This window comes from Echinops telfairi, unplaced genomic scaffold (assembly GCF_000313985.2).
Source record: "Echinops telfairi isolate 266 unplaced genomic scaffold, ASM31398v2 ScPeMD7_7475;HRSCAF=8513, whole genome shotgun sequence".
Taxonomy (NCBI): Eukaryota; Metazoa; Chordata; class Mammalia; order Afrosoricida; family Tenrecidae; genus Echinops; species Echinops telfairi.
The window spans coordinates 11,063,982-11,079,905 of NW_022111379.1; the positions used below are offsets into that span (position 1 = coordinate 11,063,982).

General features: G+C 39.6%; 1 protein-coding gene across 2 annotated transcripts in view; it reads right to left on the bottom strand.

The window, feature by feature from the left end:
- Nucleotides 1-15,484, bottom strand: part of HMG20A (high mobility group 20A) — an 83,138-nt gene extending 67,654 nt beyond the window's left edge. For both annotated transcript variants that reach the window (XM_004711978.2, XM_045285773.1), the window contains exon 1: nt 15,226-15,484. The gene's annotated coding sequence lies outside the window, so the exon portion shown is untranslated. The remainder of the gene's footprint in view (nt 1-15,225) is intronic.
- Nucleotides 15,485-15,924: the final 440 nt, after the last annotated feature.

Here is a 15,924-nt window from a genome sequence, read left to right on the forward strand (position 1 = left end):
CTGCTCTACAAGCTCCTTGGGAGATGTCTGGACATCTGTTTAAAAAAGTCACAACCTTGAAACCCTACCATAATTCAGCTGTCAATTTGACAGCAACAACAAAGAATGAATCTAGAAAGATCAGTCAGGAGGCTAGTGCAATGGTCCACTCAAACAAGGTAATGGCAGTGAGATGTACAAAGAGGATCGATTTACAATAAAATTAGGAAGTAGAATCAACAAAATCATCTAGTGATGTTGATTGAGGGGTGGGGTGAGGTAGCAAGAGGTCTCAAGAATTACTAAGATTTCTCAACTCACTGCCGTTGAGTCAATGCTGACTCAGAGTAACCTTGTTGGCACAGTAGCACTGCCCCATGTAGATTTCAGACTGTAACTCTTAACGGGAGTAGAGAGCCTCAGCTTTCTCACACAAGGAGGTTGGTAGTTTCGAACTGCTGATCATGTGGTTAGCAGCCTAATGTGTAACCACTAGGTTACCAGGGGCTCCTCTTAAGATTTCTAGTTTGAGTTATAAGATAGAGATGTTGTTTATGGTGAAAGGAAAAAGCAAATATAGGCCATTTAGGGGAATGATTATGAGCTCAAAACTGACTATTTGCATTTACAGATGCCTTTGAACAAAGTATCTAGAGCTCAAAAGGAAAACCTGGGCCGGAGACTAGGATTTAGGAGTTTTCATCACATCTAGTAGATTGCACTTAGTCATGAATAGGAAACAGGGTGGAGTAAGAAAAGAGGATTGAATCCCAAGGAACTCAACATTTAGAGGATGAGAAGTTTACAAAGGTGACAAATCACACAGAGGTATGAGTGTCAAAGTGTTGAAGAAAAAAAGGTGTTAAACTTGAATATTTTGGAGATTAAATGTCTGTGTGTTCTGACATCATGGATATTAGCAATTGACAGAACTCTTACAATCTTTGTATTTTAATTTTGAATAAAATTTGGTTCCTATTAAGTTACTTTCCCCCCCATATGTCCTATTTGTTATGTTCTTTACCTATCTTTTCTTTCCTTCTTCTGAATTAATGTCTTTTTTTTCATTCTATCCCTGCTCACACATTTTAACTAGTTAACTATACATTCCTTTATACTGTGTTTTGAATGGTACTCCAGAGATTGTAACTCACAACACTGACTTATTTCAATCTAATGAAATTAAAACCTCTCATCTATTTATTTCCATTTACACTGATCCCTTTGGAGTATAGTTGTCATACATTTTAATTATACATATATGAGGGAGCTTAAGAAATGTATGGGGTCACCATTTGGAAAATGCCAGTACTTTATAATATGTAGAAGCCCACAAGACATTATTTATTTATTATTATTATTTGCTATTGATATGAAGCTGTCTGCTCCCTCAGCAATTTACAGTCTGGGTAATCTTATATAGGATTGCCTTGAGTCAGAATTGACTCAATAGCAATGGTTATCTACTTATATATCCTTTCTGTTGGTTTACATTCCTTCTTGAATTTTCAAGTTTCTATTTTGGATTGAAAAATTTTTTCTGTTTGAAAAATGTTGTTTTCACTGAGGGTTCACATGCTTAGCCATTTGTTGGGAGATCCTTCTGTATCTCATTCCCATCCAGAAAATGTTTTGTTGGGAAGAGAATTCTAGATTCACAGTTATTTTCAAGTCCATTCCAAGTTGTGTTCCACTGTTTTCTAGTCCCCATTATTTCTACTAAGGAACCAGGTGTCAGTCTTGTTCCCTTTCCTTTGGCCACATTCAGTGTCTTCTCGTTTTAGTTTACAGCAGTTTTAATATGAAATGCCTAAGGAGACCTGGTGGTGTGTTGGTTAAGGTTAGCAGTTCAAACCCACCAGCCACTCCCCGGGAGAAGGACAGGGTTTTCTACTTCCATAACAGTGATAGTCTTGGAAACCCACAGAGGCAGTTCTACCTTGTCCTGGAGAGTCACTATGAGTTGGCATTGCCTTGATGGCAGGAATAACTTGTTTTTGGAATAAGAAGTGCCTAAATGTATTATTGCTTGCATTTATTTTGCTTGGGTTTCTTGCATTTTTCGGTCTGTGACCTATTATCTTTAATTAGTTTTGGAAAATTCTGCCATTTCTTAACATATTGCTTCTTCTATTTCTAGCCTTGCTCTTTTTCTAGGACTCCAATTACATGCATGCTAGACTTTTCATTTCTCTTATCTCTGTAATAGTTTTAATTACTTCTATTACAAATTCTCACAAACTTACTGGTTTAAAGCAATACACACACCTTCTTACTATTCTGGACACAGTCTAAAAGGGATCTGATTTGGACTGACTGCAATCCTTCTGGAGGTTCTTGCAAGAATGAGTTTCCTTGCTTTCTCCAGCTCTCAAAGTTGCCTACATTCTTTGGCCCCATTCCTTCATCTTCAACGCGCCATATACTACCTCTAGTTTTTGTCCTTTGCTTCTGTGTTTATACCTTCTGTCTCTATGTCTGTAGCTCTCTGTTAGGGCTCTTGCAATTACAGATACCATCCTGGACAATTACCCTATCTCAGGATCCTTAATTTAATCATATCAACAAAGTACTTTTTGCCATGTAGGATGACATACAAGGGGGTTTACCTCCCAAAATGGAAAAAAAATTTTTCAAAGCTATGTATTTAAAAAAAAATTTTTTTTAAACAAAGAAACCTTATCACCTTCAAAGTACTCTCCATTACATTTAATGCATTTGTTAAATCTGCGATTCCGTTCTTAGAATCACTTTTCGAGCTCATCTGTTTGGATGGCTGACAACACCTCCCTTGCTTTTCTCCTCAACTCTTCAATGTCGTCAAATCACTGACTGTCCTTTCGTGTCTCTCTTCAATTGCGGAAACAAAAAGACATCTCACAGAGTGAGGTCAGGTGAGTAAGGTGCTTGAGGTGAGAGGCATGCTGTTTATTGCCAAAAACTGGTGCACTGAGATGGTTGCATCAGCAGGTGCATTGTCTCAGTGGCAAAACCAGTCCCCTGTCTGCCACAAATCAGGCTTTTTTTGGTGGCACAGTTATGCAATCTTTTCAGAAACTCTAAATAGAAAGCTTGATTAACAGTCTAACCTGGTGGAATGGACTTCCTCACGTAAAAAAACAAAAAAAAACAAATGAGTATAGGAATTTTTTGGTTTACCACCTCATATTCACAAATCTGGGGATTAAGATGTGAACATCTTTCAGGGACCAATACAACTCTTATCACAATCCACCAATTGTGTAAAGCATATTTGCACATTCACTGTCCTCATCATTCTCAAAACATTTGCTCTCCATTTAAGCCCCTGGCATCAGCTCATTTTCCCACTCCCTCCCCACTCCCCCCTCCCTCATGAACCCTTGATAATTTGTAAATTATTATTTTGTCATATCTTGCACTGTCCGACGTCTCCCTTCACCCACTTTTTTGTTGTCTGTCCCACAGGGAGGAGGTTATATGTAGATCCTTGTAATCGGTTCCCCCTTTCCACCCCACCCTCCCTCTAACCTCCCCGTATCGCCACTCTTAACACTGGTCCTGAGGGGTTCATCTGTCCTGTATTCTCTGTGTTTCCAGTTCCTATCTGTACCAGTGTACATCTTCTGGTCTAGCCAGATTTGTAAGGTAGAATTGGGATCATGAGAGTGTGGGGGGAGAGGAAGCATTTAGGAACTAGAGGAAAGTTGTATGTTTCATCATTGCTACACTGCACCCTGACTGGCTTGTTTCCACCCTGCCACCCTTCCGTAAGGGGATGTCCAATTGCCTACAGATGGGCTTTGGGTCTCCACTCCGCACCCCCCCTCATTCACAATGATATGATTTTTTTGTTCCGATGATGCCTGCCTGATACCTCATCCGTTTGACACCTTGTGATCGCACAGGCTGGTGTGCTTCTTCCGTGTGGGCTTTGTTGCTTCTGAGATAGATGGCCACTTGTTTACCTTCAAGCCTTTAAGACCCCAGATGCCATCTCTTTTGATAGCTGGGCACCATCAGCTTTCTTTGCCACATTTGCTTATGCACCCATTCGTCTTCAGTGATCATATCAGGGCGGTAAGCACACAATGATATGATTTTTTCCTCTTTGATGCCTGATCACTGATCCCTTCAGCACCTTGGGAGCACGCAGGCTGGTGTGTTTCTTCCATGTGGACTGGCTGCTTGTTTACCTTCAAGCCTCTAAGACCCCACACACTATATCTTTTGATAGCTGGGCACCATCAGCTTTCTTCAACACATTTGCTTATGCATCTGCTTTGTCTTCAGCGATTGTGTCGGGAAGGTGAGCATCATGGAATGCCAGTTTAATAGAACAAAGTACTCTTGCATTGAGGGAGTACTTGAGTGGAGGCCCAATGTCCATCTGCTACCTTAATACTAAATCTATACATATATATACATAGATCTATTTCCACATCCTCATAAATATATTTACATATGTATATGCCTTTACTTAGACCTCTATAAATGCCCTTTACCCCCTAGCTCTTTCCACTATTTCCTTTTACTTTCCTCTTGTCCCACTATCATGCTCAGCCTTTATTAGGGTTTCAGTAATTCCTCGCCATTACAATTGTTTAGGTCCTTTCTTACGTCTCCCATTCTGTTTCATATCTGTGCTTTATCCTAAACATTCTATTGTTCACGTTTCTAATCCAGCAATCCTCTCAACTTTTACCTTGTTTTTTTATATTCTGTGTTTTATCTTCTGTTAAGACACTTCTATTGTGTTCTAAGGAGCCCTGGAAGTATAATGGTTATGCATTGGGGCAGTAACCACAGAGCCAGCAGTTTAAATGCACCAAGTGCTCCAAGTGTAAAAGACAAGACTTTCTCCTTTCATAAAGTTATAGTCTGAAACCCACAGAGGGAGTTCTCTTCTGTCCTACAAGGTCACTACGAGTTAGCATTGACTCAATGACAGTGAATTATTGTGTTCTTAATTTCAATCACCATTGTGTCAGTTGCTAGAATTTCCAAATGTTTTCTGAGATTGTATTTCTCTGTTGAAATTTCCCACCTTGGCATCTATTTCTTTATTATTCACAGTTCACATCTGATCATTCTAATACCAGGATTATTTCTATCTGTTTCTATTTTCTCTCTCTCCCTCCCTTTTTTTATATGCCTGGTAATTTTTGCTTGCATCACAGAATGCATGTACTAAGTTGTAAAAGAACTGGATCATGTTACTTCCTCTAGAACAGTGTTTTTTCAGCCTGTGGTTCACGACCTTTTTGGGGGTTGAATGACCCTTTCAAGGGGTCGCCCAATTCATAACAGTAGGAAAATTACAGTTATGAAGTAGCAACAAAAATAATTTTATGGTTGGGGGAGACACCACAACATGAGGAACTGTATGAAAGGGTCGTGGCATTAGGGAAGTTGAGAACCACTGCTCTAGAGGGAAAATACCCTGTCTTCTGAAATGTAGTAGAAGGGTAGACCATCTTACTTCCAAAGAAACTGAGCTGATTTAAAAGCTAGGTAGTGTTTTTTGTAGGCTCTCTCTTTTAAAAATAATTTCTTAGTGGCTTCTTATTTACTAGGCTCTTAATCTCTCAAATCCTGGCTATTGGGAGAACTCCAAACTCCGCTTTTTTTCTACTAAGCCTCCTAAGACTATTGGCTCCTCTGAATCTACAGAATCTCTGCCTTTCCCCATCCCCCACCTCCCTTTTTAAATGAATTCATGTTTTGCTCCAAGAATTAGATGCACAGAACATCAGCCTACATTTGGGAAGTTTTCTTGGCACCATGGCTTTGGCGTGCCATGTTCCAGGGGGCCTCAGTAGGTCTCTGATGCCTTTGCAGCAGCAGCTCCCAACCTGTGGGTCGCGTCCCTTTTCGAGGTTTAACGACCTTTTCAACAGGGGTCGCCTAAGACCATTGGAAAACACATAAATATTTCACAATATATAATTACATATTGTTTTGTGATTAACCACTATGCTGTATGTTCAATTTGTAGCAATGAAAATATATCCTGTGTATCAGATATTTCCATTATGATACATAACAGTAGCAAAATTAGTTATAAAGTAGCAACGAAAATAATTTTATGGTTGGGGGTCACCACATGAGGAGCTGTATCAAAGGGTAACGGCATTAGGAAGGTTGAGAACCACTGCTTTACAGGCACTCATCTGGGTCCGTGGCAATGTTGCTCATTATTCTGGAGTGGAAATTATAACTTGCATTCTGATACCAAATGCTAATGCTCATTAGCTGTGGGCAAATTACTTACCTCAGACATAGAAACTTTGAGTTTCAGTATTCTCTTAAAATGAAAATCACACTATCTCATAAGATTGTTGTGAGGGTATGAAGAAGAAATTTAATATGCCTGTAAAGTGCTTACTAATATTTGATGGAATACTATATGCCAGATACTTTAGATGAATTTAATGTAGATGCAATTATTATATCTCCCCATTAGTTTCAAGATCATATATTAGTATGTGATGGAATTAGGATCTGACTCTAATGTGCTTGTGTATTTATTTTTTAGAATTGTTTTAGGTGAAAATAAACACAGCAAATCAAGTTCCCTTTTGGTGATTTTAATACACATTGTTTCGTGATATTGGTTACAAGTCTGACACTATCAACTAGTTTTCCTCTGTGTGAACAGTTTTGTTAGTTCCATGTTGTTTATTCTGTTTCTATTCCCTTCCCCTCCTTGCCTTCTCACCTTGCTTTTGGGTAAATGTTGACTTTATTTTTTAAGCCAATCTATTATTTGACTGAAATGTGATCTGCAGAAATAACTTCAATTCCATGTTCAAAGGTTCTTCCAGAGATAGCCTCAGGGCTTCTCTACTCTATATAGTGGGGCTCTTTTTTTGGAATTTGAAGTTTTTCTACAACATCTCCTCCCCCTCCCACCCCCACCTCCATTTTATCCACGACTTTCTATTGTGTCCCTGGTCAGAATGGTTGGCAATGGTGAGCAGGCGCCATCTAGTTCTCATCATCTCAGTTAGAAGAGGCTGAGGTTTATGCGGATTAGTTTCTTTTAAGTCCCCTCCATTCTCTTTTGTTCCACGAGTGGAGTGGGATCAATGCTGTATCTTAGAACACCCCAGGTGCTTTTCACCAAACAAGGCTGTAGAACCTTTGTAAACTATGACATGCTAATTAATGAAATTGTCTCAAGATCAAAGTACTAAACCTTTAAACCCAGTAAACCAATCCTGAGGGTTGAACGCTTGTCTAGGAAGTCTCTGTAATTGCCACCTAGTATTTGCTCTTAGTAAGTACCTAATACGTTTCTACTATGCGGTCTAACACCAGTAACTCACTCACTCAGTCAACTCTCTCTCAAGTCGATGCCAACTCACTGTGACCCTATAGGACAGGGTAGAACAGCCTCTTGTGAATTTCTAAAAGGTAACTCTTTAAGGGAGCAGAAAGATCCACCTTTCTCCCTGGGAGGGGCTAGTGGTTTAGAATGGTTGACTTTTCCGATGGCAGCCCAAGGAGTCACCACTGTGCTCCTATGACACCAGTGAAGTGCTCAATAAGCATCAATTATTGTGCAGGAAATACAAATGCTTTGAAATATGGGCCAAATGTATCAGTTTTTCCACTTAAACAGATGTTATAATAGTTAATGTGTTGCTTAACTTTTACTCTATTGTTGAATATTTAGGTCACTTCCTTAAAAAAAAAACACACAACAGTATAGTTACCAGTAGCATTAACATTTGTGTCTACAATTATTTTCCTTATTTGAATCAGTTTTCTCAGAATAAAGTCCTGTAAGTAAAATTACTGGCTCTACAAGTATAAACAATTTATTACCACAGATAGCATTACTATCCCATTTCCCTCCAGAGTTATAGCAATTATGGTGTCACCAGCAAAAATAATGAAAGGTTTGTACCAGGAGGGAGATCTTATGGGACACAGAAAGGAAGAGAGGGTGGAGATGGGCTAGAAAAAGGAGGTATACATTTTTAGGCAGGGGAAGGAAAAAAAAAAACAACCAGGGTAGCCGGATACTACTAACCCTGAAAAGGGTATTAATTTCAAAAAAGGACAGAGTTGGTAAAAAAGCACAACCAGATTTTGTTGAACATTCAAAGATTAAATACAAATAGGCACATATCTGCAGATGTCTAAGACTCATGTTGTAATATTTCAAGTAAAAGGTTTCTACTACAGTTTTCAAAGGTGTTTGTTTGCCACTTTCATTAATGCTACCTAGTATACAGAGAGATTATTATTCAGGAGCCAGTTACAGATCCACTATCTGGTATATCAGGGTTCTAACCTGATCTGCAGTATCACTACTTCTTCTTACTTATCAAATATTTAGTAACTTTCTTTGGATCTTTATTACTGTCACTTTAAGATACACAGAGAAATAATCATCTAAGATTAAGTCACATGTCGAATTTTTTTTAAAATTATGCATACAAATTACAAAACTATCACAGATTGCTGTTTTTACTTCATTCAGACAACTTAGTAAAACACAGTTTTACTAACTAAGCAGGAGACTTAGGCCCTCGTGCCTATTCTATCATGTAGTTTGCACGTAAATTTGGACCTCAGTTGCCTTACCTATAAACTGGGATTGTACTTTCTGCAACTAAAAAACCTACCTGGAACATATCATCTTGTTTTATATTCTTGATCTAAAATGTTTTTTTAAATTATAGTACACTTGAATAAAAATGAAGGTATTTCCCCCTTTTGGTTACCACCTGCAGAGCTCTGAAGGAGCTGAGGTGAGGCAGTAAATCATCACTGGGTTGCTAACCACCAGGCCAGTAGAGGAAGATCCTGGGAGAAAGCTGAGGCTACTACTCCCATAAACATGTACAGTCTTGGGGACCCCTCATGGAGCAACACTCTTTGTCCTAAAGGGTTGGTAAGAGTTGGATTTGACTAGGTGGCAGTGGGTTTGTTTGTTTTGGGTCACCAAACCTTGACTATCTCACTAGCCTTGTTATCATGTTAGACTTGAGGTTACTATTTAAAGGTTACTTTGTGGACTCCTGGGGGTGGGGCACACCATTCACTGCTCTTCATATAATGTGACGAATCCCATTGCATCCAAAGTCAGTTGCTTCCTACTATCAGAGATTTGGGGGCTGTAAATAACTGATCACCTGGGAAAGATTTGAAAATGTGGCCTTAATTCTACCAAGAACTTCTCACTGTTTATGCATTATAGCCTTCCAAGTAAAACAATAAAACAAACAACACATCTGTGGCTTCCTTTTATCATAGGTAAGTCAGTGCCTGGTTTTCTAAATTCCTTTCCCAGTTCCATTGGTCCCCAGTAAATTTTCACTAATAATACTGAGGAATTGTGGAGCAATAGAAGGGTTATTGGGCCTGAGAGGACCTGCATTAAAATCCCGCCTCTACCACTTACTGTGTTAGTGACTTTGGACATGTGGCCCAACCTCCCTAAGCCTCATTTTTCTCATACACAGAATGGAGTTAGTTAACATCACAACACTATGTTGTTAGAATTAAAATAACACGTGAAAGTACCTCGCACAACACTAAATAAATGTTAGTTCAATGGGTATTGGAATAATGGCTAAATGTAAATTGAATGTGAACATCATGTAGACAATAAGGAGAGTACTGCTGACTAAAAGTGCTTTTTAAACTGAGTCAAATTAAGAGGATGGTTTGGTTCCTAGGATCCTCAAAATTCATATTCATTAAAGAAACCATTATAGAAAGGGAGTACATATAGAGGCTCTGATTTTCTTCATGTCCAAGTAGATGCCTTTTAATGATGAGAAACACTTCTATTCTGAAACACTCCTAAACTGATTAATAATTTTGTACCTATTCAATTAACCAAAACAATTTGTTGGTGAAACTGCAATGAAATCAACACAATCATATATTACATTTGGCACCTGAAATCAATATAATGTATATATGTATACACACATGTGTATATATAATTAAATATATATAAAATGAAAAAATATATATAAAATGGTCTTAGAACCAATAATGTTAGTCACAGGACTTTATCCTAAGTAAATAATTCAAATAAGGAAAAGAGAGTTTTGATGCAAATGAGGGGGAGTGGAGTGGAGACCCAAAGCCCATCTGTAGACATGTGGACATCCCCTCACAGAAGGGTCACAAGGAAAGGACAAGCCAGCCAGGGTGCTATCATGACCCCAATTCTACCTTAAAAATCTGGCAGTCTGGCTAGACCACAGCATGTACACTGGTACAGATAAGAGCTCACAACACAGGAAATCCAGGACACATAAACCCCTCAGGGCCAATAATGAGAACAGCGATGCCAGGAGGGTAAGGGGAAGGTGGGGGAAGAAAGAGGGAACCGACTACAATGATCAACATACAGCCCCCACCCCAGGGTGACGAACAATAGAAACATGGGTGAAGGGAGACAGTGTACGGTGTAAGATATGAAAATAATAATCATTTATAATTTATCAAGATTTCGTGAGGGTAGGAGGGTTGGGGAGGAAAATATTGAGGAGCTGATACCAAGGACTCAAGTAGAAAGAAAATGTTTTGAAAAGGATGATGGCAACAAATGTACAAATGTGGATTCATCAAATATATAGCATTTTGTATCTGGTTTCTTTCATTGAGGATAATGTTTTCCAGGTTCACCTGTGTGTAGCATTTCCTTCTTATAGCATTGGATGGCTGTATGATACTGTTTACCATTGCTGGTCATCAATTGCTGGTCATTTAGGTTAGTTTCCATTTGGGGCGCAATTGTGAATAGCATGGGTTTGGGTGAACACACTACTCAGATCGATTTTGTTTCTGAGTCCACAGCAGGGGATAGCTATCTCTTACAATGCAGACACTTCTACACTGACCTCCCTACCCCATTTCCATTCAGACATACCTGCAAGTCTTCACAATCTACACGTTAGTCACAATTTACTTGTTTCCAATTAAATTGAGGGCAAGAGTCAGTTCTCATTAGTAACAGGAGTTTAATTAATACACAACAGCATTGACCCCAAAGGAGGGCAGGAGAGGGAAGGGGAAGAAATGGGGAGTTGATGTAAGGGGCTAAGTGGGAAGAGAAAGCTTTGAAAATGATGGCGGCATATGTGCAAATGTACTTGACAATTGGAGGAATGTATGGATTGTGATGAGATGTAAGAGCCCCCAATAAAAGTATTTTTTTTAAATGTGCTGAAAAAACTCGGCTTATACACGAGTATATATGGTAATCAAAGCATAGTGAGTAATCACAAAATGATATGTAATTATATATTGTGAAATATTTGTGTTTTCCGATGGTCTAGGCAAACCCTGTGAAGTGGCCGTTCAACCCCCAAAGAGATGGCGACCCACAGGTTGAGAACCACTGCTGTAGAGGTTCATTAGGCACAGTATTTAAATAGGCATGTTTGTGTGTGCTAACAGTTAACACACTCCGATGCTTACCAATTGGTCGGGGGTTTGAGTGCACTCAGCGTGCCTTGAAAACATGGGCTGGAGGAGAATGAGCCACTGAAAAACCTACGGAGGGCAGTTCTACTCAGACACACAGGGGTCAGTCACCAACGGTAAAAACTGCCATGATGGCCAATTATTCCAAAGAAGGATTTGCAAGTCTTTCTGTAATAATTCAAATGACATTAACGATGCTTTAACACCCTCGATACTTTCTCATTCTGTAAATTTTTCCAGAGTTTCAAAATTACTCATGAAAATTAGAGGTTTTTCCTTCCCACAGGTAACAAAAACCAAAATCTTGACAGGTAAGTGAATATGCTGATCAAGGGAGGGAGGGGAGAGGGATAATTCACTAACTCTAGCAATGCATTCATTCCCTTGGGAATATGTTAAGACTTCAAAGAGACATGTGGGTAAATACCAACAGCCAATAAAGCAGCAGACAGACTGGGGAGCAAAAAAAGAAAGAGCACCAGTCATCCAGCAAGGGGTTATACATGTAAATCCATAACCAAAGAAATAGCTCCACTTAGGGTTAGGAACAGGTTCAGATATGTCAAGTAAATTGCTCAAGTGTACCAAGTTAGTGCCAAGGAATAAAAGACCTGGCAACATAAAGATTAGTCGAGGAAATCCTATAGAACACTGCCATTTAGGGTCCAAATGAATTGGAATAGACTACTCAGCATAGAATACAACCACAAAACCAAACCACCACAATAACAATAATCAAGAAAATCATTGCAGAATATTAGCAAGCAAGGTAGACAAGTAAACCAAGGCATCTTTGCATTATGTACAGCATACAGATGTCTGTGGCTAATCACATCTCAGTGAGACAAAATCCAGAATTTTGACCTAATGTTTTAATATTTTAAACTGCTGTGAGCAGTGTATCCCATGACTGCTTTTGGAAAAGAAAATGGTTATGTAAATCTAAGTAAGCTGAAGAAGGAAAAAGGGACAATTCTTTTCTTTCTTTTTTTTTTGAGTGTCTAGGAGTCCTTTATTTGGGGTTTACATGAAAACAAGATGGGGGTGGGAGGGAGACGAGGGAGATCCTAGCTGCCCAGCTGCTGAGGTGGTTCTGAAGCCAGAATGAGGGCAGCTGGTTTCAGGGCGACTGTGATTGGACCGGAAGCGTGTTATCGAAGCACCACTGACTAAGTCTTACCCCAAGCTAAGCAGGCTGAAGAGGACAGTGGAAGGTAACACTGTCCGGAATAGTTTTCTGAGAGCACAGAACTGAACTGACATGCAGCAGGGAAAGGAATGCAACAAAAGGAAGTCTTCAAATTCATTCACTCAAAGAAATACCAAGAGTATCTCTTACAATGTTTCTAGTTTCTAATTTTGAAACTGTGCATCTATTAGAATACTTAAAGAAAACTGCAACGAATAGCTCTATGGGAAAAAAGTCACTGGAAGACAGTAACACTTCTGACAGAAACACTTTAAAAACCAAAACAAGTTCCACACAGACTTTCGCTCTCCATTTTTCACAACCTTTTCCAATATTACTTCTTCGATGGGACCAATGAATAACTGCCACTTATCACAAAACATCTTTCAGATATGTGCTTTATATATTGCTTTGCCCTGAATAGACAGTTCTTCAAGCTGCTAGTCTCAGCTGCAGCAATTTTTCTTACTATTTCTCCCATGGAAAATTATGAGGATCAATTTAATAAATCCCTTTACTTTCCAAAGACAGTTTCCAAGACACAATACTGCAATATCTCAATCAATATTTTAACACAATTAAAAAAATATTTTTCATTTATACAACCCTTCCATATTTCAATAATACCCAATGCTATTATTTGTCAGATTCAAATCTTGTCAGAAGTAAAACCATGTATTTTCTTCTACATTACAGTCACAGAAGTTCGTGAACATCCTTTCTGTAATTAATTTACTAATACTTGGTTGGTCTAGTCTCTAAGGAACCCTGTCTCTATGCCCTAACCCAATGAAGGCTTTGTCTTTCCTTTTCAACCAACTACTGAAACAAATCTATGAACTTTTAAACTTATTGATTTTAGAGATTGATGGATCACTTTTTATGTTTATGGGTTAGAGCATTTATTTTTACTCTTTATTGTAACATTTGGCTTAAAGCATGTTTTAATACACTCTAAATGAAAGGATTTTTTTTTTTTGAAAGGATTTTTAAAAGTTAGAATTAAACCAATTGCAAATTCTGAGGGTAGATTAACTTTCCTAAGGAAAAAAGCACACAGGCATTCTGGCTCTTAAATTGTTGAGAGACATTACAATTTTAGGTTCATTCAACAGAATGAATATCTATGTATTCTAGAAATTATATAATATATTCATTCTAAGATTTTAAAAATAGTTTCACACCACTTAAGTTTCAAATAGATTTCTTCAACACATACTCAATATAAGCTCCAGTGCATCCATTCCCATCTTCCGACTATCTTATTATTTGACATTTCACATGCTATTTACAATAGGAAAAAACCCTCTTGCATTAACTTTAGTCTGGTAGCAATACACATAATGGTGAGAAGGGAGAGTTTAGCTAGTTATGATGGCTAAGGTTAGGTTTCAATTCTCAGTGGTTTGGCAGTTATGATAATGTGGTTTGGCAGTTATGTAATGATGTAGTCATCCTCCATTTTCACATAACGCCTATTTTCACAGAACCCCCAGTCTCTGGAACTTTTACGTCTTGTTAAGTGAAGGGTGGGTGTACGTTGGCCCCTGGCAACAGAATTTAAAGAATAAACAATGAGGGCTCATTACCACTTTGCATATAATTTCCTATAAAAATAAGAGTACAAAAAAAAGAGAGCAAGCGCTTTCTTATTTATCTTCAGCCCTTTTGGAGCCCATTCAGGTTTCACCTTTAAATTCTGAGCCGAGCCTCTTGTCCTTTTTACACCACAAAGGACAGGTATGGATCTTAAAGAGATGAAGAATTTAACTAAATTACAGGGAGAGAAGGCTAGGAACTAGAATCCAATTTTCACAACTACAACACAAGCTACAAGGAGGGAATCTCAGACCCAGGGGAAAAGCTGTAACCTCAAACCTCAGGTTTAAAGATACCAAGGGCATTCGCTAACATGAACATCAAATATTTCTCTCCTTCATCATGTGGCTTTCCCCCTTGGGGGAAAAACGCCCCATCATTTACATATTCAATCCTCTTAATACACCATCTCCGTGAAAGAGGAACCAGAGTTCTCCAGGCATGCCAAGGCGGAGACCCTCACCCAGTCAAGGTTGGCTTTGGGTAAAGGAGCCGGTGTGGGCACCCAGGAGTCACACAAGAAAAATAAGCTGTCTCGTAGGCAGGTGAGGAGACTTTTAACAAGGGGTTGTACATTCTTTGAAGTAAGAATGCATTTTGAAAATATAGTTCCGAAGGTAATGGCCCATGTACTTGTGGAGACAAAACCCGCAAATTAAAGCTGGAGGCGGGGGGTGAGCAAGACGTGGTGGACAACCCCTACATAAAACACAGTTCCAACGCTGATATGATACCGTCTGTGCGAACGGCACCACCCACCCACCACCTTCTCCAGCCCCTCATGCACTCAGGAAACAGGGTGCACACCCCCAAACCATTAGCCTACCCCCCACAGGAAGTGAGCTTTCTCCCCTCCCCCGTGACGGTCTTCCTCCCCTCCCCCCCAACCGGAAGTGGGTCGCCCCATTCAGACAGCCTTAGACCGAGGCAAACCAATAACAAGGCAATCGAGGGGTGATCTTTTAAGGGTTGAAAGGCACCTAGACTATGGCCATCCCAGTCTCGCCCTGCTTACTGACCTGCTGACGACAGGGGTGGGCAGGGGCCTAATGAAAGTCCTTCACTCGGAAGACAATTCCCTCAGCCCCTCTGAATCGCCTTCATTCTTCGCACGCCGTCACCTCACAGCTTGACAAAGATTCCTCCGCAGCACTTTATTGGGTGTATTTTCTCTCCCTTTCCATGATTACTTAATCACCTTTCCTATAGTTAACTTCTCCTACCGAAGCAACAGTAATACTTGTCCCAGTGAGGAGGAAAATGAATGATTATTTCCGATACCTTCAGAAATATGGAGGGATTATTTTGTTAGAATGCGGCGAAGGACTACGTGATTACGCACGGTGAGCCGCGTTCCACGAGGGTTTCTGGGAAATGTAGTTTTGTTGTTACCGCTCATCCTCGCAAGAATGTAGTGGTATTTAACATTGGTTCTTATTATACATAGCAGCCCTGGAAAACACTTGTGATCGATTTCAAGCTGACAAGAGAGTCCAGTACACAAATGAGCCAATATTTTGTTGTTCGTTTCTCCGGGTACTCAATTGAATCTGAACTTCCCCTCGCGCACGCCTAAGGTCCCAGTGGTCCAGCCCACTTGCTTTGACTCCGCCCTCCCCAACCAATCAGACGCCCTCTAGGTCTCGTCCTCCGGAGGTGGGAACGTGGAGAGGCGGGCACTAGCGGAGACTCCTCCCTCGGGGTGGGGCGAGCGAACG